This window comes from Convolutriloba macropyga, chromosome 1 (assembly GCF_964194025.1).
Source record: "Convolutriloba macropyga chromosome 1, txConMacr16.3, whole genome shotgun sequence".
NCBI lineage: Eukaryota > Metazoa > Xenacoelomorpha > Acoela > Convolutidae > Convolutriloba > Convolutriloba macropyga.
This window is the reverse complement of record NC_134468.1, coordinates 74,472,344-74,494,935: the sequence shown is the minus strand read 5'-3', so window position 1 is coordinate 74,494,935 and position 22,592 is coordinate 74,472,344. Positions and strand designations below refer to the sequence as shown.

At 35.8% G+C, this 22,592-nt stretch overlaps 1 protein-coding gene across 1 annotated transcript in view; it reads left to right on the top strand.

Annotated features, from left to right (window-relative positions):
- The window catches only part of LOC142342514 (bifunctional arginine demethylase and lysyl-hydroxylase JMJD6-B-like), a 37,624-nt gene that overhangs the window by 2,996 nt on the left and 12,036 nt on the right, over positions 1 to 22,592 (top strand). The gene's annotated exons all lie outside the window — the stretch shown is intronic.

The following is a 22,592-nucleotide window of genomic DNA, read 5'->3' as shown; positions in this document are numbered from 1 at the left end:
GCACCAGTAGTAGTAGCTGAGCAGACCTGGGGGGGGGGTAAAAGGATGTACCTATGTATTAACATTAGGTATAGCCTATTTTCGTCCAATTTCCAAAGATGTACCTAAAAAGAGAGTGAGAAAAATAGACCTGTCATCTTATCGTAATTACCCAGGGATAATTATCTTAATTGCCCCAGGGAAATGCGTCCGCTCTAATGCACTTCAGCTAATCTTATCTACTTAAACTTTTTTGAAAGGAAATAATTATTTTTGTTTTTTTTTAATTTTATTTTTCCACTTTTCAATTTTTGAAGTTTTTTATGAAAATTTTTTTATTTTAATTTTTTTTAATTTAATTAAATCAATTTTGGTTGAAAAATGTCTTTTTTTTCGTAAGGTTTTTGATGAAAAATGTATAATTTGAAATTTTCTTTTTTTCCATTTGTTAGTTTTTGAAAAAAAAATAGTTTTCATTTTTTTTCGAATTCTTGAGTTTAATTTAAAAAAATAATTATTTTTATAGAAATGCTAATTTTTTTAGAATATTTCTTATTTAAAAAAAGTTGTTTTTTACATAAGGTTTATAACAAAAAATGCAGATTTTTATGTTTTTTTATTTTTCTATTTTATCATTTTTCAGTTTTGCAGTTTTTTTCATGTAAATTTTTATTATTTTTTTTTGAAAAGAATTGTTTTACTTAAATTAAATGTCTTTCAAAAATGTCGTTTTTTACATAAGGTTTTAGCAAAAAATGCAGATTTTGATGTTTTTTATTTTTCTATTTTTCTATTTTTTCAGTTTTTGAAGTTTTTTAATGTAATTTTTTTTGAAAAAAAATCGTTTTTACTTAAAATAACTTTCTTCCAAATATGCGTTTTTTTACATAAGGTTTATAACAGAAAATGCAAATTTTGCGGTTTTTTATTTTTCTTTTCCATTTTTCAATTTTTGAAGTTTTTTATGTAAAAGTTTTACATTAGTTTTTTTTTGAAAAATGTTTTACTATAATGAATTTTTTTATCCAATCATATCATTCGTATAATCTATGTTAAAATAAGCTAGGACCGAGAAACTCTGTTCATTTTGTGTTTTGTCTCAGTTGAATATCAGTGGTCTTAAAAAAATGCAAACTACTCCAACACTTCCTTTTCTTCCTTCAACATCTTTTCTTTCGACATTTCATTCTGATCTAGATTTCGTTCCCAACAAAGAGGAATCGAAATTTAGAACAACAGTAACTGATAACAACATCGAATTATCCTTTGAGGTGGATTGCACAAGAGTAACAATAAAAACACAGACTACCAGCTTAACACTTCCGAAAGATTTGTGGAGAACTTTAGAGGCTGCTAGACATCATGACCTCCACTTAGCAGAAGAAAAAGTCAACAATTCAGTACTTTCTCTCCCCACTTATTTCCAGGCCATTGAGAGAATTCGAAAAGAACAAGGATTTCATCCACTCAAAGACTGCAAAGGTATTTTGTTCCCGTACTCTCGTGAAATAAATCACTACGGTGTATGGTGGGTAGAAGACATGTTCTCCAAACATGCTGATACAATTTCTACAAAATCAGAAACCTTCGATCTTCCCAATTTCCGAGATCTTATTCTTCCTCCTATCCAAGAAAATGACAATGATGAGAACCAATCACTTCATCAAAATGTTTCTTTCTCGAACTACAGGTGCTCTCCAATATAAGTCTTAACATTTTCTTGTATTCTTTGCTAAATTCTCCCTCACGTGACAACATTTGTCACGTCACGTGATGTTACTAAAATTAGAAATGACATAACTATTACGTCATGATGAGCACTCAAATCTCATTGGTTACGACTGCTTTTACATAATCTCATTGGTTACGATGTCGCAATAATTCTCGTTCTTACTAAAATTTCATTGGTTCGATTTATGAAGCTCTTCGAAGATAATTCATTCATTTGTTGCTTTTCGTTTTCAATATTCAGTTACCTTATTTATTCAATTCTTCCTTTCTTGCTTTAAAAACTCATCTTTTACTTACTTCACACGCCACAGATGGATCAAAGTTCAGTCTCAGCTGACAGCAAAAAACCCTACGCCTTCCCCTTCCGCAAACGAAACCATAAGGGAAGACCAGTTACTCCTTCCTCCCAGTTTGATTATCATAATGAAAGCATATATTCTTTGTTTACCGATACCAACGTGAAAGTTGAGGACACTGTTTGCAAAACAAATGAGGATCACCAAGGAAACAACAACCTTTGGTCTTTCCAAGAATACAGCAACCGGAAATTTCAAATCAGCATCCCAGAGGAGACTATCAACACAAGCTCGAATTGGACCCACTTGAAAGTCTTTCGCGAAAATGTCGAAGGTGAATTTGTTCTACATCAGTTTCTGATGCTGTCGGTCTGGGAATTGAAAATTTTCATCCAAAAATTACCTGAGATGTTGAAAGAAGCACTACAATTTGAACCCACAGAAGTTACTGCAAAATTGATGATTGACAAAACTTTGTTCCAGCCAACTGATGTGGAGGAAAAAGCAAAATTCGATGTGTTCTGAGAATTGAGTGAGACTGCTAGGCGAAAAGTATGTGTGACCAGAACATTTTACCAAGATGATCCGAATCGATGTTATTTCAGCATCAAGCTCTTCACTCGAGGGACTGAAAAGGACAGTTTTAGAAGGAAATGCTTCCTTTCTGTCAGAATTGGGGAGTTGCAGAAATTACATCGAATGAGCAATGAAATTATTTCAGTGCTGAACAAAGTCAAAAACCCGACAAAATCGCAAAGTGCATAAAGTAATTGTAAACTTTTATAATGTATGTGATGTCTTTATTTATTCACTTTTTGAATTAAATTCTTTCAGAACAGTTGCTTGATATGAATATTAAGGAAATTGTAGAGTTCGAAAAAGAAATCAGTCAACTTTTTGTTGGAAATACAAAAAGGAAAAATTATTTTTTGGCTGTCTGTCGAAGTTTTGACAAAAATGCAGATCTAGATAAAATTAACAGAGAAGCTCCCTTTGGAGGTCTAATAGGAGTTGGTGATTCAAAGTTAGAAAAACTTTTGAATTGGTCGAAAATTTTTCGTTTACATGCCACATTTCATGATGCAACGGGATACCTGAAAACAAATCTAAATATTGGTCCTGGGTACTGTTACCTGGTTCCATTCCCTAATTCAAAATTTAACTTTTGTTTCTTGGGACATATAACAGGTCTAGCATATTGTTGTTTTCTGAAATTTTCACCACGATTCCATTCAATCAAAGTGTGAATCATTATTTCCTAAACACGAACAAAAATCAGTTGCACTCTAATGACAGATCATAACAATCACGCAGCTGACTTTATTTTCGATAATAACAATCAGGAGCGACCTCCTTGGAAAATTTGCGGACGCACTTGCTCTCGAACAGCTTTTTTGTCAATATTTCAGTGCTTAGTTGTATTAATACTTCTTCTTTTTTCAATTATCAACCTTATTTTTGCTAGAACTTGTGACGAACGAACAGTTTGGATTGCTATTCTTTCAAGTGCTGTAGGTTACATACTTCCTAACCCCAGAGCATAAAATGAACAAGATTATATCAACAAAGGAACGCATTCTGATGTATCTTGTTGGGCCTTCCGGATCTGGGAAAACTGTTTTCATTAATGATATGCTGCAAATGAAAACTTTTCAACCCTCTTTTGATCGAATTTTATACTTTTATAAGCACTTTCAGACAATTTACGATACAATGATGCAATCAATTGCAGGTATAGAATTCATTCAGGGTGTTGACTTTGAATTAATTGAGAACTTACCAGCTGACGGCACAAAATATTTACTTATATTCGATGACTCATTAGACATTCTTTCCAAGTCGGAAAAATTCCACGAAATTGCGACAGCCGGTAGACATCAAAATTTAAATTGTGTTTATATCAAACATAATCTCTTCCACAAAAATAAAACTGGACGTGACGCCGAGCTTCAGACTACTCACATTGTTTTGTTCAAATCACCCAGAGATGTGCAGCAAATTGATATATTGGGAAGACAACTGGGTCTGGGAAAACAACTAAAACAATGGTATGATGACGCTACACAACAACCATATGGGCATCTTATGATTGATTTGAGACCATCTACACCTGATTTGTTAAGATATTGTTCAAATGTAACTTCATTTCCTTCAGAATTCTTCGTACCGAACAGTCGTGCTCGTATTAGTGATATTAATGATAAACGCACAGAATTATTATACTCTGAAGCTCTTTCGGAATCTCAACAAGAAATTTCAACCAGCTTTCCTTCTACATTGTCCTAAGGAATTCATCAGATTTCTCTGTGAGTGTATTGTAAACTTGATTAAAGGAAACCTCACAGGATTAAGAAGAAATCAGTTCACTCGCTTCCAAGAACAACTTAGAAAGCTCACATCAAAATCAACAACCCTAAGTTCCAGAAGACTTATATTGGGCTCAAAAGCTGGAATAACAATATTAAGTTACATATACCAACCTTGTATGAACAAATTTTCAACTTTCTTCAATGAGTGAGGTCAAAAAGTTTGTTCTTGTTCCAAAAGAACTGTGGGAGACCAGAAAAAGGAAACCATCGGAACCCTACAGCGAGATCTATAAAAAAGAAGAAACAATTTTCCCAGTTATCAAAAAAGTGAAAGAAGAACGTTCCGAAAAAACCAATCGTCCACCTAAAGAACTTAATACAGACCTGGAATTTCACTATAAGAACTATCCTGAGACATTGAAAACTTTGAAAGAGATATACGAAAACAAACGGTTGAAAATTTCACTTTCCAATACAATTATTGTCGACAACGTTGACACAGGAGTTGACATAAAAACATTCCTTCATTCAATTAAATTGAAGAACGCTCCAGTTGATCCAAACTATTTCCTTATTCTTAAAGTTCTAAATCTGAGAACACATCTGGTTAAAAACAACATTTTGAGGACACAGTATGGCTCAGACTGGTTCAATTACAGTTTCAGATAGAATCAAATTGCAGAAGTTGTATAAAGGGAAGGGACCAACAGCTTTCGGTTCTATCAATAACCTAACAAAAGCAAGTGGAATCAGTCGCGAGAGAGTTACAGAATTTTTACAGTTAAAAGACTCTTATACGAAGTACAAAGGAATCAGACGAAAATTTCCCCGGATAAATGCGCATGCTCGCTATATTGATGAGATTTGGTGCTTGGATCTTGCGCAAATGGATAAACTATCACGATGGAATCGAGGTATCAACTTTTTACTCGTTACTGTAGATGTTTTTTCTCGATACCTGCGAGTAGAACCATTACGGAGAAAAGGAGCAGAGGCCGTAAAAGCAGCTTTTATCAAAATGTGTTCGAAAAAGAACGAACTCAATTTCCCAAAAAAATTATGGCTAGATCAGGGAAAAGAGTTTTTCGGAGATATGGCCAATTTCTGCGAGGACGTGGGAATCAAATATAATCACACTTATAGTGAAACGAAAGTAGCTTTTGGCGAGAGAGCTATACGAACCCTGAAAGTTTTAATTTACCGCTACCTGGAAGAAAACGACACATTAACCTATATCAAAGAACTGCAAATGTTTGTTGACGTCATTAACTCAAGAATCAATCGGAATATTGGGTTGGCACCCAAAGATGTAGTGAATGCTGACTTTTTGACTGTCATGTACAAGCGAATGAAGCTACGAAAAAATACAAAGCCCAAGTTTCAAGTAGGAGATAAAGTTAGGTTGGCATTAGCAGAGGGCAAATTTCAGAAAGGATATAAACCTCACTATACACATGAAATTTTCCTAGTTCGAAAAATAAATACTTCAGCGCCCTTCCCGACATATTTTGTTGTTGATCAGAAAGGAGAAATCATTGATGGAATCTTTTACGAACAAGAATTGTCAAAAGTTGCATAATCATTTTTCAATTAGTCGCGCTAGAAAATGGACGGTTACAATCTACCTTATTTTAAAGGAGTTCCTCGTCAGAGGGGGCGTGGCTTTGGAGCCTTGGCTAGAACAGTCGCTAGGACAACTCTTCCCATTCTCAAGAAATACGTTTTACCTGCAGCAAAAAAAATTGGACGAGATGTAATCGAGTCAGCCATTCCCGAAATTGGTGGTGTTTTATCAGGACAGACTTCGATTAAAAAAGCAGTAAAGAAGACTGCAAAATCAACAATACAGAAACAAGTTGGTGGTGGTATGAAAAAGAGGAAAAACACTAGACAAAGTGTTACTCGACAAAAAATTCGCAAAGACTTTTTGAAGAACCTTGACTAATCATTTTTCCAAACAAACGTCACACAGAACAGTCAAACATCATGAATTCGTTTTATCTAGAATTGGTATCCAACGCTTCCTCTCAAGTTTACCCTCAAAATGCAATGGCTTCGTTCACCAATTTTCTTCCCGACAAAATTGAACTGGATGGATCATGGGAAGTAGCTTTAGTCGAAGTATCATATCCCGGTATATGTTATAACATTGAAGGAGGATTGATGACATTTCACTATGATGAGAAATTTAAGCATGTATTCGCTATTCCACCAGCAGTTTTTAACTCTATGGACGAATTTGCGAAGAGTCTTACAGATATACCCAAAAAAGCACGACATCCCAAAAACTTAGATCCTCAATTTTCTATCAACATCGACAAAAAAAGTCGAAGACTAACTTTTTGCAATAGAGGATCTCAAAATGTATCCTTCAGCAAAAGTTTGGCTGCTAACTTGGGCGTTGAAGCTGACAAACCTGTTATGCCACCTGATTCTAAAGGATCATGCAACACCAAGTCCTGGGCAACGGCAGATCTCCCTTTTGATATTACTGGAACACATACAGTTTTACTCTACTTGGATATAGTTGAACCCGATTCAGTCGGTGATGTGAAATGTCCTCTTCTACGCTCGTTTCCGTTCAAACACCGAGAGTTCCACAATGATGAGAATTTTAGGAGATCTCAGGTTCTGAGTTATCGCAGTTTCGAACACTTGAGATTCCATAAAGTAATCAAATCCAACTTCCACAGCATCCATGTAGAATTAAGAAACGCTGCTGGGCACCTTGTTCCCTTCTTCCCTATTGGTCAAGTTCAACTTACGTTATTATTCCAAAAAAAAATCTTGATCATTTCCTCAATTATCATTATAAAAAACGGTCGGCTAAAATGCAAATGAATTCCTTGTCTCACTCTATGCTAGACTTTTTTGGGAAAGTTCCAATTCTAGACCCCATTCTTTGGTCCAATGAACAGCAAATATTTCCAACAAATTCCTTAAACGAGTCAACAATCGAATTTCAATTGGAAACTGATCGTAATATTTTTACTGACTTGCGCTCTACTCGATTATTCATCAGAGGAAGGGTTATTAAAGGAGATCGAACACGTTTAGATAATGCCGAAGAAACATTATTGGTAAACAATGCTCTTCATTCTCTTTTCTCTAATTGCGAAGTATATCTTAACAATGAACAAGTTCACAGTGCCAATTCTCTTTATGCTCATCAAGCTTTTGTCTCTGCTGAATTTTCAGGGACAAAAGGAACGAAGGAAAGCTTATCTCAATGCCAAGGATATCGATACGAGATTGAGCCAAACGATTTTACAAAAAGAGCATTTACAGATACTGTTTTTAAAAAGGATAAAGATGATTTTACTTTTTACGGTCCGTTAGCAATAGGTCTATTTGCCTGTGAAACTTTACTTCTCCCAAATGTCAACCTCAGACTGAAATTGATCCGGTCATCTCCAGCGTTCTATATGATCGATACTGGTGGGCTGAACTCTGAGGCTACAATTTTGGAAGCTTGCCTTTTTACTAGACAGGTAGCAATCTCAGATAACTGGATGAGAAGTTTCAAAAGCAGACTGCTGCGAGAACCTGCCATATTTTACTATAATGAAGAACTTCCAAAAACGTTTATCATTCCAGCTGGACAGAATCAGTTTATACAAGAAAATATATTTTCAAACAAGCCAATTCGAATGATTGATATTGCTATGAATCTGAATAATGAGTTCAGTGGAACATACAACACGAATCCGTTCCATTTTCGTAAATTTGGTCTTCGACAAGTTAAAATTGTGCGTGGGAATCAAACTATAGTTAACTTGCAAACGGAAAATCATGTGAGAGCTTATGCTGAAACGATGAAAGCACTCAAATTTGATGATGACGGTCCTAACATTCAATACAAGGATTTTGAAAACCATTTTCATTTATTTTTCGATCTTACTTCAACACAGGAGGCCAATGTCGAAATGCATTTTCCTGATGTAGTTGGAGCAGGAATTCGCTTAGAGCTCTACTTTGCTAACAATTTGGCTAATACTGTAGAATTATTTGTTAGTGGTGAACGTATAAGTTCAATTGCAATTGACAAAGAGGGATCAGTCACCAAAAATGGATAATCAACAACTCTTACATGTTGTCAACAGGTTCCCACACCTAAAGTTCAAATATCTGGGTTCCTTCCCTGCAGATCTTCGACCAAAAAATTTACCTACAAACACGTTTTGTATAATCAACACAGATCCATCTACTCAACCGGGCTCGCACTGGATTTTGCTAGCCAATAAAAATGGAAAGTTGTTCTACGGTGATTCGATGGGAGAAGTTTTGGAAAAATATGGCATCAGGACAAAAGCAAACTTTGGTTCATTAGTACAGGAAAAACTCCAAGATTCATAATTGTGTGGTTTATATGCTATTTATTTTGCACATGTGTTATTTTCTAAAGTCTCGTCTAAATATTTAAATGATTTTCATATTTTGAAGTTTTTTGCTGATGTTTTGTAAGTTTTGACAACCAAAATCTTTAATTGTTTAAACATTGATCCGTATAATGATGCAAATGGTTTTCAAAACTTTTTAAAAAAAATTGTAAATTTTGTACTTAATTATTTGTATGTGTATTTGTATCTAATTTAGTTATTATATACAATGATTTTTTTTCAAAAGACATTTTGTATGGTAAACAGTGAATTAAAAAAGATATAAAACGAAAGAAGGCTAAAAATTTACAAAATCTAAAGAAAATGACTTATATATCTAGGAGTAGTGTGAATTCCGTCTTCACAGACTTTACGCTTGGGATAAAAGTATGACAGTCCCACTTTTTTGAGTTCATATGTGCATACTTTCTTATTGTCGACTACGCGAAATCCCCTGTTCGTTGAATATACTCGCTCCTCATCAAACAATACTTTTCTGTATTTGGCTAAGGGTTCCTCGATGTTGTTTTTCTTGAGCCCCTTACTGGATAATTTTACAGTATCTGATTGCTCATCGTAGCAGCAATAAGTTTTTGAGCACAAAGCAATCATTTCTGAGCATCTAAATTCTTCTTTGAACAAGCCTGGAGTTCTCTTGTCAAAATTCGCATGCTTGTTGCAACATTCACGTGGGAAAAAGTTGCTGCTTGAGTTTGCTGCAAAATTATCACTGCAGTCGCTCTGTCTCATCCAGTACCACAATGATTGCATTTCTGGTCGAATGATTTTGTCAAGTCTTTCCTCACTGAGCGCCATGTACAGACTGTCGGTATCCATTTCAATGAGTTCGTACTTATTTTTGTCGCAGAAAGTGGAGAAGAAATTGTACTTGAGTTGTAACATTGTAAGTTTAGCGTACTGCAGAATAAAAAAGCCAACAATTATTGGTTCCTTGTGCTCGATACGTGTTTTGCTCATTTCTACCTCATAAATTTCTTCTGGTAGTTCATTCATAGTCTTGAAAAATCTGTTGTTGATAAACTTATCCACTTGAGAACCTTTAACATATTTTGTGGTCGTGTGCCGGCTACGATCCATTATCTGATACCCGTATGAGCTGTTACCTATCAATTTCATAGTTTCAGCAACGACTGTTGAGTCTTTGTTTCGGTCTCCTTCGCGGCGAGCATCAACAACGTTTTGCACAAAGGACTGAAAGCAGCGGCGGGGAGTGTATTGTAGGAACCAAAAAACGTCTCTTAGAATCACTCCTTTTTCCAGATAAAATAACAAAAGTGGAGTAATAATTGGTCCTCTGTCAAGCTTGAAACTAGAAATGAGCATTTTTCTTGGTTTTGACAATAACTTGTGTCGCTCAGCAAATTCTTTCATGTGGACCCCAATGTTGTCTCGTCCAACTTCACAATTCTTAAAAATAGGAGGAAAGTCTTCAAAGTAAGGGTACAAGTGTTCGGGGACTTCAAGGCTGCAATCGACCACTCCAAACAAATCTCCTCGTTTTATTTTTTCAATAAGAGCATTTTTAGAAAGGGGTGGTTGAAATGGATATTTCTTGTTGACGAACTCCTTTACTCCATTTATGTTTTCCCTCCTCCACTGTTTCCACTGACACTCCCAAATTTCAACAACTGTATCCTAATCCCTGCAGATACTCTCTTCGATCACTATCTCGTTCCCGTGTCTTTAATCCGTTCTCTATATCTTCAAATAACAGCGGCTTTTCCTCCTGACAGGGACAAAAGTGAAAGTAGCATCCCATTGCCTCAAACACTGTGTTGCAATGAGAGCAGAAGCCATCGACGAGATAAGTTCCAATTTTTTTCTGTTTTTTGTGACTGAACTGTGACTGTATTAAACATTCTGGACGAGTGCTCTGCAAGTATTCGATTACCTGCTGCTCAAACAAACTCCTCCAATTCCTTTTTGGGTGAAACTTTGCAGTGTCGTCATTAACTCCCATTTTGTGTAGAGTCCCGTTGGCATTTCCCTGGTCATTGAGAATGGGTAGAGTTGACTCGCATCAATGCCCACAATAGACTTGCACACATTTTCGGACTCTCTAATCTTTGTTTCGCCAACTTTTGCATATCTGGTGAAGATAATCGAGGGTCCTCCTGTCAGCCAATTTCTGATATAGTTATCATATTCCTTGTCTTGCACGCAGAATGGGAAAAATGCAGCATCTGTTGATGAATGGAGAAATCTGTTTGCCAAGTTGGGAAGCGTATAGCCCAGTTTCAACATATCAATTTGTTTTGAGTGGTAGAATTGAATCATCTTTGTCATCGCATCAAGAGTGGGCACGACGTCTTGTTATACCACTTGAGAAAATCACGAAAAGTGTTCATGTTCTCCTTTTCCCAAATGTTTTGAAGTTCCCGGTAGTTCTCTTCTACATTTTTGGGAACTGTTTTTAATTTCAGCTTCTTTAAAGCTTCCTTTTCTTCAATTCCCCTTTTTTTGCAATCCATGAACTTATCGTAATCGACTGACAAGACGTTATGGTTTTTCAACTTACTCCAGAAACTTTCAATTGGTGGCAGTTGGGACTCATTCATTTTTTCAGCACTGTCAAACCACTCATAAGGGAAAAAACCCTTCTCTTCACTGGCTCCATACGCTTTCAGAAAATTATCCAGAGTTGTAACTCCTCCCAGGAAGTTAAGAATGTCCAGAAACTGCAAGCCAAGAAAGTTCATTCCAATATATTTGTTCCCCGTACGAATCACTTTGGGAACAACGTTTTTCTCGATTAACAGATGATGCAGAAGATATTCTTTTATCAGGTTCAAATCATACCGAGAGCTGTTAAACCCGAAAACAGGAATGGCGCTGTAATAGTTCTCAATGTCTTGTCTCAATTTTGATAACATCTTGAGCTCGCACCTCAGTCTCCTAATTTCAAGTTCTTCATCCTCCTCTTCGTCGGGTTCAGCTTCGTTGTCAAATAAGTCTTCCACTCCAGTGGGTACCTGCTTGTCTTTCACTGGAACCAATTGTCGAACTGCCCAATACTTTTCTTCCAATTCCAGCACGAAAGCATTGAGTTTTTCCCTCATTATAAGTGTGCTTTTTTTCTGCTATATTAGTCAAGCTGGATACAAAATCACGGATTAGTTGATTCGGATCCTCGTTGCAAATGAATATTGGGTCTTTAATTAGGTTGGAAGCTATCGAAACGCTAATGGGAACATGTTTTCCAATCCACGAAGTCAAATCAGTGTTTCTGAGTGTATTGTCGGGGACGGTTATTGACTCAAAATCAAATACAATAAGATGAGAAAAAAGCCTGAGTTCTTGCGGAACCGTAATATTAACGTCTTTCAGTCGATCAAAAATGGTTTCTGCTAATTGATAAGCTCCTGAGGGATACCTATGTTGTGTGTTTTCGGAACAATTCTTTAGATGGACCATCAAATTGTTTGATCTATCGAAAAAGTGATCACATATGTAGCACCGGAATTTTTTTGAGGAATTTGTTGATGTCCGCTGTCCAACAGATATGATTTTCTTATCTCAGCAACGAAGTTGTCTTTGTGCGTTTCATCAAGGAGCGACGAGTTAGTTCAGCAAACATTTCAGATTGTTCCGCAAAAAATATTGTATAAACTTGAATATTTCTGTCTGTTATCTCTTCAAGTACAGAAATATCGTCTTCATGTACTCCTGGAAAGGTTTCGTTATCTCTCCTTGTCGCTGAGAGAAACATCTGCATCAATTCCATTGTTTTATTTTGTAATTCAACACTACCGTACAAATCGTAAGCTAAGGCACGGAACATACACAGGTTGTCTTGGTAGGGTTTTTTTTCACAATCCGAAACAAAACATTTAACGTGCTTGTTCTTGAGCAAAATGGATGGAATATTTTGAGTTATACAGTCTAGAGGAACACCACTGAGGAGAAATACAAAGAAAGTGACATTTGTAACACAATAAAACTTCCATTTCGTGTCTGGACGTTGATTGATTAGATTGGGTAGAAAATCTTCACTTCTCAATTTCGATTTGATAAAATTGAGATCTGAGTCATCGGAGAGAACCATAGGATTTTGAAAAATGGGATTGTTGTCTGCCGCGTAAAAGTATCGAAATTCGTCCGAGTTATGCAGACTTTGAAGTACAAAACCAAAGGAAATGTTAATTTTCGCTGAACTGGGTAAGTCGTTGTAAACGAAATCCAATTTGTTGATCACTGTTTTGTGACTGAGTTCGAATAACTTGAAGTTATGCACTTTCTTTCTAGACAATTCAAGCACTGAGTCTTGTAAAAAGTTTTGAATCGTTTGAAGTTCACTGTGAAGAGCGGGAGAGTCTCCATAGATAGTTATGTCAACGTCCTCGTAGGTGCTAGGAATTGAACGTTGGTGACTGTTTCGTTTATGATGAAGAAGTTGATAATATGTAGAGAAGGATAAGGGAGAGCTGCTACAAGAAAACTTTTTCTTGATAACCAGAGACGGTGCATGTACAGAAGCAATGTGTTTCCGCAGTTTCTCGTCGTCCGGAAATGACTGGGTTCAATGTGAGCAAACTTTTGCGTGACGTTTCTGATGTCTACTCATATTGGATTTCAAAATAAATTTATCGCAAGACTTGCAAAGTTCTTTTTCGTCCGACTTTCGAGGCATCTCTGAAAATAAAATAAATTGTAAGATTAGAAGTGAGAAAAGGAGGAGTAAAAATTGTTAAGATGGAAGTTGCGATGAAATAATATTTTTGTCAGAAGTTGTAGAGATTAGTGTACTCAACTGCACTCAATTCTGTAAATCAGGAAAATGAAAATAAACGAAAATGAAAAGTTCTCTGTTGAATATGACGTAATTGTGATGACAGAATGACGTAATTGTGACGTTATTATGACCTAATTATGACAATACTTTGATGTAATTGTGGATTACTATGATGTGATTGTACTTTTGCGAGTAATTGTGACAATAATATAGTGACTAATTGTCTAATCACGTGAGAATTTTAGGCACATTAACAGATGACACAGTAAATTTGTTAATAGGAGAATTCAGAGGTCATTTACCTCCAGACAAAATTAATGCGATCACGTGAGAGATTTCGTTATTACAATAAAGATTTTGAAACTTGTAAGGACCTAAAATTGCGAAATTGTGGGAATAATGGGAAAAAATTCGAACAGTTAAGGAAAAATTTGGGTAAAATTCTTTGAACTTTGGGTAATTTTCTGAAATATGCTGATAAAACTGGGGATTTTCAACTCAAACTTGTTAATTTTTGGCCACGAATTCGGTGTTTTTGATAAGATTTGGGTAGTTTTTTGATAAGAATTGGGTATTATTTGCCACGAATTGGGTATTTTTTGGGAAAAATTGGGTATTTTTTGCCAGGAATTGGGTATTTTTTGCCAAAAATTGGGTATTTTTCGGAAGAATTGGGTATTTTTTGGTCAGAATTGGGTATTTTTTTTGGGAAAGTTGGGTATTTTTTGGCCAGAATTGGGTATTTTTTGGGAAGAATTGGATATTTTTTGGGAAGAATTGGGTATTTTTTGCTAAGAATTGGGTATTTTTCGGGAAGAATTGGGTATTTTTTGATAAGAATTGGGTATTTTTTGGTCAGAATTGGGTATTTTTTGGGAAGAATTGAGTATTTTTGCCAGGAATTGGGTTTTTTGCCAAAAATTGGGTATTTTTTGGACGAATTGGGTATTTTTTGGTCAGAATTGGGTATTTTTTGGGGAAATTGGGTATTTTTTGGCCAGAATTGGGTATTTTTTGGGAAGAATTGGGTATTTTTTGGGAAGAATTGGGTATTTTTTGCCAAGAATTGGATATTTTGGCCAGAATTGGTTATTTTTCGGGAAGAATTGGGTATTTTTTACCAATAATTGGGTATTTTTTAGCAAGAATTGGGTATTTTTGGGAAGAATTGGGTTTTTTTGCCAAGAATTGGTTATTTTTGGGGAAAATTGGGTATTTTTGGAGAAAAATGGTAAAATTGTCAAAACTTTTGTATATCAGCACAAAATCGTGTAAATTCTATTGAATTACAATTGAAAATGATAAAATAGCATTCTCCACATGTAAATGAATGAACGAAAGTTATAGTTGTGATAACTATGCGCGGATGAATAAAATGTGAAAATGATTAAAAGTGAAAGTTCCGCAGATATAATTTATTAAGTAGATAAGATTAGCTGAAGTGCATTAGAGCGGATGCATTTCCCTGGGGTAATTAAGATAATTACCCCTGGGTAATTACGATAAGATGACAGGTCTATTGTTCTCACTCTCTTTTTTAGGTACGTCTTTGGAAAATTGATGAAAATAGGCTATAGGTAATCTTTATACATAGGTACGTCCTTTTACCCCCCCCCCCCTGATCTGCTTACATATAACTACTAATGTTATATATTCTACTTCCCATATTCCACTCCAGATTATCGAAAGCGTTTACTTTAAGAATTTGAACGCGCATACTATTTATGCAATACATAAATATAAAACTAAATTTTCACTCAGAGTTAGGGACACAACTAGCTAGAGCAGCCCCATAAATTTGTCTATTTCGTGCAAATTTTCTCGATTTCGTAAGCAAAATCCAGTTTACATTAAAACAAGGGCTCCTAATTACAGTTAATCCCTTAACTTCAAATAGATTTTTGTTGCAAAATCTGTGGTACCTGCTCTAGCTGGTTATGCATAACTCGGCCATGGACGCAGTTTCAAGAAAAAGGTGGGAGTGGGGAGGGGCTAAAATTATAGAATTGTTACCCTTGATATTGATGTAAAGGCCGAGAGTAATGAGAAAGAGGTTAAGTTTATACAAATGCAGAGTACCTTTGTGGTCATGTGTTTCTTGGACGGGTCGCTTCTGAGGTCCTCCTGTTTGCCATAGACTAAGAATATGATGCTGCCTTGCTTTAAATAGTCCAGCTGTTGTTGAGACAGAGCATCAAACGATATTATCCGCTCAAAGTTGAACTTCGGAGTCAAAGAAGCTGCAATATCAAAACATCTGTTATCCTCAAACTCTTAAACATACCCGGCAGATTGCCAGAAAAAAACCGCATGGGATTGAAAAAGAATCAGAAAAAAATGAAGATTGATTTTTATACAAAAACAATTTTAAATTGCGATATCTTTTATTTCCTTTTGTAGTTACTCCTGTTCTTGAGGGAGAGGATAGAGGGGGTTATTTGAAATACCAATAAGCATCAGAGATGGTAACCAAGACTTATAAGAATAGCGGGTATCTAAATTTGGGCTTTATGGGTTTATACCGTTTCTTTATTTTATTTCATTTTTTATGGCTCCGTTCAATTTAGATTGTTTTCTTGAGCAACTGCTTTTCAAAAGCACTTTGAGCAGAATGAGCGAAGAATGAAACTCAGAGAAGTAAAAAAAATTGCAAAAAATGGTATCAATTTGCATATTTATGTTTGCAGTGCCAGAGCGGCGAGCATCAACAACGTTTTGCACAAAGGACTGGAAGCAGACGGGGAGTGTATTGTAGGAACCAAGAAACGTCTCTTAGAATCACTCCTTTTTCCAGATAAAATAACAAAAGTGGAGTAATAATTGGTCCTCTGTCAAGCTTGAAACTAGAAATGAGCATTTTTCTTGGTTTTGACAATAACTTGTGTCGCTCAGCAAATTCTTTCATGTGGACCCCAATGTTGTCTCGTCCAACTTCACAATTCTTAAAAATAGGAGGAAAGTCTTCAAAGTAAGGGTACAAGTGTTCGGGGACTTCAAGGCTGCAATCGACCACTCCAAACAAATCTCGTTTTATTTTTTCAATAAGAGCATTTTTAGAAAGGGGTGGTTGAAATGGATATTTCTTGTTGACGAACTCCTTTACTCCATTTATGTTTTCCCTCCTCCACTGTTTCCACTGACACTCCCAAATTTCAACAACTGTGTATCCTAATCCTTGCAGATACTCTCTTCGATCACTATCTCGTTCCCGTGTCTTTAATCCGTTCTCTATATCTTCAAATAACAGCGGCTTTTCCTCCTGACAGGGACAAAATGAAAGTAGCATCCCATTGCCTCAAACACTGTGTTGCAATGAGAGCAGAAGGCATCGACGAAATAAGTTCCAATTTTTTCTGTTTTTTGTGACTGAACTGTGACTGTATTAAACATTCTGGACGAGTGCTCTGCAAGTATTCGATTACCTGCTGCTCAAACAAACTCCTCCAATTCCTTTTTGGGTGAAACTTTGCAGTGTCGTCATTGAACTCCCATTTTGTGTAGAGTCCCGTTGGCATTTCCCTGGTCATTGAGAATGGGTAGAGTTGACTCGCATCAATGCCCACAATAGACTTGCACACATTTTCGGACTCTCTAATCTTTGTTTCGCCAACTTTTGCATATCTGGTGAAGATAATTGAGGGTCCTCCTGTCAGCCAATTTCTGATATAGTTATCATATTCCTTGTCTTGCTCGCAGAATGGGAAAAACGCAGCATCTGTTGATGAATGGAGAAATCTGTTTGCCAAGTTGGGAAGCGTATAGCCCAGTTTCAACATATCAATTTGTTTTGAGTGGTAGAATTGAATCATCTTTGTCATCGCATCAAGAGTGGGCACGACGTCTTTGTTGTTATACCACTTGAGAAAATCACGAAAAGTGTTCATGTTCTCCTTTTCCCAAATGTTTTGAAGTTCCCGGTAGTTCTCTTCTACATTTTTGGGAACTGTTTTTAATTTCAGCTTCTTTAAAGCTTCCTTTTCTTCAATTCCCCTTTTTTTGCAATCCATGAACTTATCGTAATCGACTGACAAGACGTTATGGTTTTTCAACTTACTCCAGAAACTTTCAATTGGTGGCAGTTGGGACTCATTCATTTTTTCAGCACTGTCAAACCACTCATAAGGGAAAAAACCCTTCTCTTCACTGGCTCCATACGCTTTCAGAAAATTATCCAGAGTTGTAACTCCTCCCAGGAAGTTAAGAATGTCCAGAAACTGCAAGCCAAGAAAGTTCATTCCAATATATTTGTTCCCCGTACGAATCACTTTGGGAACAACGTTTTTCTCGATTAACAGATGATGCAGAAGATATTCTTTTATCAGGTTCAAATCATACCGAGAGCTGTTAAACCCGAAAACAGGAATGGCGCTGTAATAGTTCTCAATGTCTTGTCTCAATTTTGATAACATCTTGAGCTCGCACCTCAGTCTCCTAATTTCAAGTTCTTCATCCTCCTCTTCGTCGGGTTCAGCTTCGTTGTCAAATAAGTCTTCCACTCCAGTGGGTACCTGCTTGTCTTTCACTGGAACCAATTGTCGAACTGCCCAATACTTTTCTTCCAATTCCAGCACGAAAGCATTGAGTTTTTCCCTCATTATAAGTGTGCTTTTTTTCTGCTATATTAGTCAAGCTGGATACAAAATCACGGATTAGTTGATTCGGATCCTCGTTGCAAATGAATATTGGGTCTTTAATTAGGTTGGAAGCTATCGAAACGCTAATGGGAACATGTTTTCCAATCCACGAAGTCAAATCAGTGTTTCTGAGTGTATTGTCGGGGACGGTTATTGACTCAAAATCAAATACAATAAGATGAGAAAAAAGCCTGAGTTCTTGCGGAACCGTAATATTAACGTCTTTCAGTCGATCAAAAATGGTTTCTGCTAATTGATAAGCTCCTGAGGGATACCTATGTTGTGTGTTTTCGGAACAATTCTTTAGATGGACCATCAAATTGTTTGATCTATCGAAAAAGTGATCACATATGTAGCACCGGAATTTTTTTGAGGAATTTGTTGATGTCCGCTGTCCAACAGATATGATTTTCTTATCTCAGCAACGAAGTTGTCTTTGTGCGTTTCATCAAGGAGCGACGAGTTAGTTCAGCAAACATTTCAGATTGTTCCGCAAAAAATATTGTATAAACTTGAATATTTCTGTCTGTTATCTCTTCAAGTACAGAAATATCGTCTTCATGTACTCCTGGAAAGGTTTCGTTATCTCTCCTTGTCGCTGAGAGAAACATCTGCATCAATTCCATTGTTTTATTTTGTAATTCAACACTACCGTACAAATCGTAAGCTAAGGCACGGAACATACACAGGTTGTCTTGGTAGGGTTTTTTTTCACAATCCGAAACAAAACATTTAACGTGCTTGTTCTTGAGCAAAATGGATGGAATATTTTGAGTTATACAGTCTAGAGGAACACCACTGAGGAGAAATACAAAGAAAGTGACATTTGTAACACAATAAAACTTCCATTTCGTGTCTGGACGTTGATTGATTAGATTGGGTAGAAAATCTTCACTTCTCAATTTCGATTTGATAAAATTGAGATCTGAGTCATCGGAGAGAACCATAGGATTTTGAAAAATGGGATTGTTGTCTGCCGCGTAAAAGTATCGAAATTCGTCCGAGTTATGCAGACTTTGAAGTACAAAACCAAAGGAAATGTTAATTTTCGCTGAACTGGGTAAGTCGTTGTAAACGAAATCCAATTTGTTGATCACTGTTTTGTGACTGAGTTCGAATAACTTGAAGTTATGCACTTTCTTTCTAGACAATTCAAGCACTGAGTCTTGTAAAAAGTTTTGAATCGTTTGAAGTTCACTGTGAAGAGCGGGAGAGTCTCCATAGATAGTTATGTCAACGTCCTCGTAGGTGCTAGGAATTGAACGTTGGTGACTGTTTCGTTTATGATGAAGAAGTTGATAATATGTAGAGAAGGATAAGGGAGAGCTGCTACAAGAAAACTTTTTCTTGATAACCAGAGACGGTGCATGTACAGAAGCAATGTGTTTCCGCAGTTTCTCGTCGTCCGGAAATGACTGGGTTCAATGTGAGCAAACTTTTGCGTGACGTTTCTGATGTCTACTCATATTGGATTTCAAAATAAATTTATCGCAAGACTTGCAAAGTTCTTTTTCGTCCGACTTTCGAGGCATCTCTGAAAATAAAATAAATTGTAAGATTAGAAGTGAGAAAAGGAGGAGTAAAAATTGTTAAGATGGAAGTTGCGATGAAATAATATTTTTGTCAGAAGTTGTAGAGATTAGTGTACTCAACTGCACTCAATTCTGTAAATCAGGAAAATGAAAATAAACGAAAATGAAAAGTTCTCTGTTGAATATGACGTAATTGTGATGACAGAATGACGTAATTGTGACGTTATTATGACCTAATTATGACAATACTTTGATGTAATTGTGGATTACTATGATGTGATTGTACTTTTGCGAGTAATTGTGACAATAATATAGTGACTAATTGTCTAATCACGTGAGAATTTTAGGCACATTAACAGATGACACAGTAAATTTGTTAATAGGAGAATTCAGAGGTCATTTACCTCCAGACAAAATTAATGCGATCACGTGAGAGATTTCGTTATTACAATAAAGATTTTGAAACTTGTAAGGACCTAAAATTGCGAAATTGTGGGAATAATGGGAAAAAATTCGAACAGTTAAGGAAAAATTTGGGTAAAATTCTTTGAACTTTGGGTAATTTTCTGAAATATGCTGATAAAACTGGGGATTTTCAACTCAAACTTGTTAATTTTTGGCCACGAATTCGGTGTTTTTGATAAGATTTGGGTAGTTTTTTGATAAGAATTGGGTATTATTTGCCACGAATTGGGTATTTTTTGGGAAAAATTGGGTATTTTTTGCCAGGAATTGGGTATTTTTTGCCAAAAATTGGGTATTTTTCGGAAGAATTGGGTATTTTTTGGTCAGAATTGGGTATTTTTTTTGGGAAAGTTGGGTATTTTTTGGCCAGAATTGGGTATTTTTTGGGAAGAATTGGATATTTTTTGGGAAGAATTGGGTATTTTTTGCTAAGAATTGGGTATTTTTCGGGAAGAATTGGGTATTTTTTGATAAGAATTGGGTATTTTTTGGTCAGAATTGGGTATTTTTTGAGAAGAATTGAGTATTTTTGCCAGGAATTGGGTTTTTTGCCAAAAATTGGGTATTTTTTGGACGAATTGGGTATTTTTTGGTCAGAATTGGGTATTTTTTGGGGAAATTGGGTATTTTTTGGCCAGAATTGGGTATTTTTTGGGAAGAATTGGGTATTTTTTGGGAAGAATTGGGTATTTTTTGCCAAGAATTGGATATTTTGGCCAGAATTGGTTATTTTTCGGGAAGAATTGGGTATTTTTTACCAATAATTGGGTATTTTTTAGCAAGAATTGGGTATTTTTGGGAAGAATTGGGTTTTTTTGCCAAGAATTGGTTATTTTTGGGGAAAATTGGGTATTTTTGGAGAAAAATGGTAAAATTGTCAAAACTTTTGTATATCAGCACAAAATCGTGTAAATTCTATTGAATTACAATTGAAAATGATAAAATAGCATTCTCCACATGTAAATGAATGAACGAAAGTTATAGTTGTGATAACTATGCGCGGATGAATAAAATGTGAAAATGATTAAAAGTGAAAGTTCCGCAGATATAATTTATTAAGTAGATAAGATTAGCTGAAGTGCATTAGAGCGGATGCATTTCCCTGGGGTAATTAAGATAATTACCCCTGGGTAATTACGATAAGATGACAGGTCTATTGTTCTCACTCTCTTTTTTAGGTACGTCTTTGGAAAATTGATGAAAATAGGCTATAGGTAATCTTTATACATAGGTACGTCCTTTTACCCCCCCCCCCCTGATCTGCTTACATATAACTACTAATGTTATATATTCTACTTCCCATATTCCACTCCAGATTATCGAAAGCGTTTACTTTAAGAATTTGAACGCGCATACTATTTATGCAATACATAAATATAAAACTAAATTTTCACTCAGAGTTAGGGACACAACTAGCTAGAGCAGCCCCATAAATTTGTCTATTTCGTGCAAATTTTCTCGATTTCGTAAGCAAAATCCAGTTTACATTAAAACAAGGGCTCCTAATTACAGTTAATCCCTTAACTTCAAATAGATTTTTGTTGCAAAATCTGTGGTACCTGCTCTAGCTGGTTATGCATAACTCGGCCATGGACGCAGTTTCAAGAAAAAGGTGGGAGTGGGGAGGGGCTAAAATTATAGAATTGTTACCCTTGATATTGATGTAAAGGCCGAGAGTAATGAGAAAGAGGTTAAGTTTATACAAATGCAGAGTACCTTTGTGGTCATGTGTTTCTTGGACGGGTCGCTTCTGAGGTCCTCCTGTTTGCCATAGACTAAGAATATGATGCTGCCTTGCTTTAAATAGTCCAGCTGTTGTTGAGACAGAGCATCAAACGATATTATCCGCTCAAAGTTGAACTTCGGAGTCAAAGAAGCTGCAATATCAAAACATCTGTTATCCTCAAACTCTTAAACATACCCGGCAGATTGCCAGAAAAAAACCGCATGGGATTGAAAAAGAATCAGAAAAAAATGAAGATTGATTTTTATACAAAAACAATTTTAAATTGCGATATCTTTTATTTCCTTTTGTAGTTACTCCTGTTCTTGAGGGAGAGGATAGAGGGGGTTATTTGAAATACCAATAAGCATCAGAGATGGTAACCAAGACTTATAAGAATAGCGGGTATCTAAATTTGGGCTTTATGGGTTTATACCGTTTCTTTATTTTATTTCATTTTTTATGGCTCCGTTCAATTTAGATTGTTTTCTTGAGCAACTGCTTTTCAAAAGCACTTTGAGCAGAATGAGCGAAGAATGAAACTCAGAGAAGTAAAAAAAATTGCAAAAAATGGTATCAATTTGCGTATTTATGTTTGCAGTGCCAGAACATATAGCTCACAAAATCGTCATAAAAGTAAGTATGTCTTGCAAAAGACCTTTATCAACTTTGAAAAAATTCAATTTTTAAGTGAATGTAATTTTGTAACTACTAACATTTACTATGAATCCTAAACCTCAAAATCAATCTGGAGTTGGAAATATTCGCTGGCAAAAATTGCCAATTCGTAT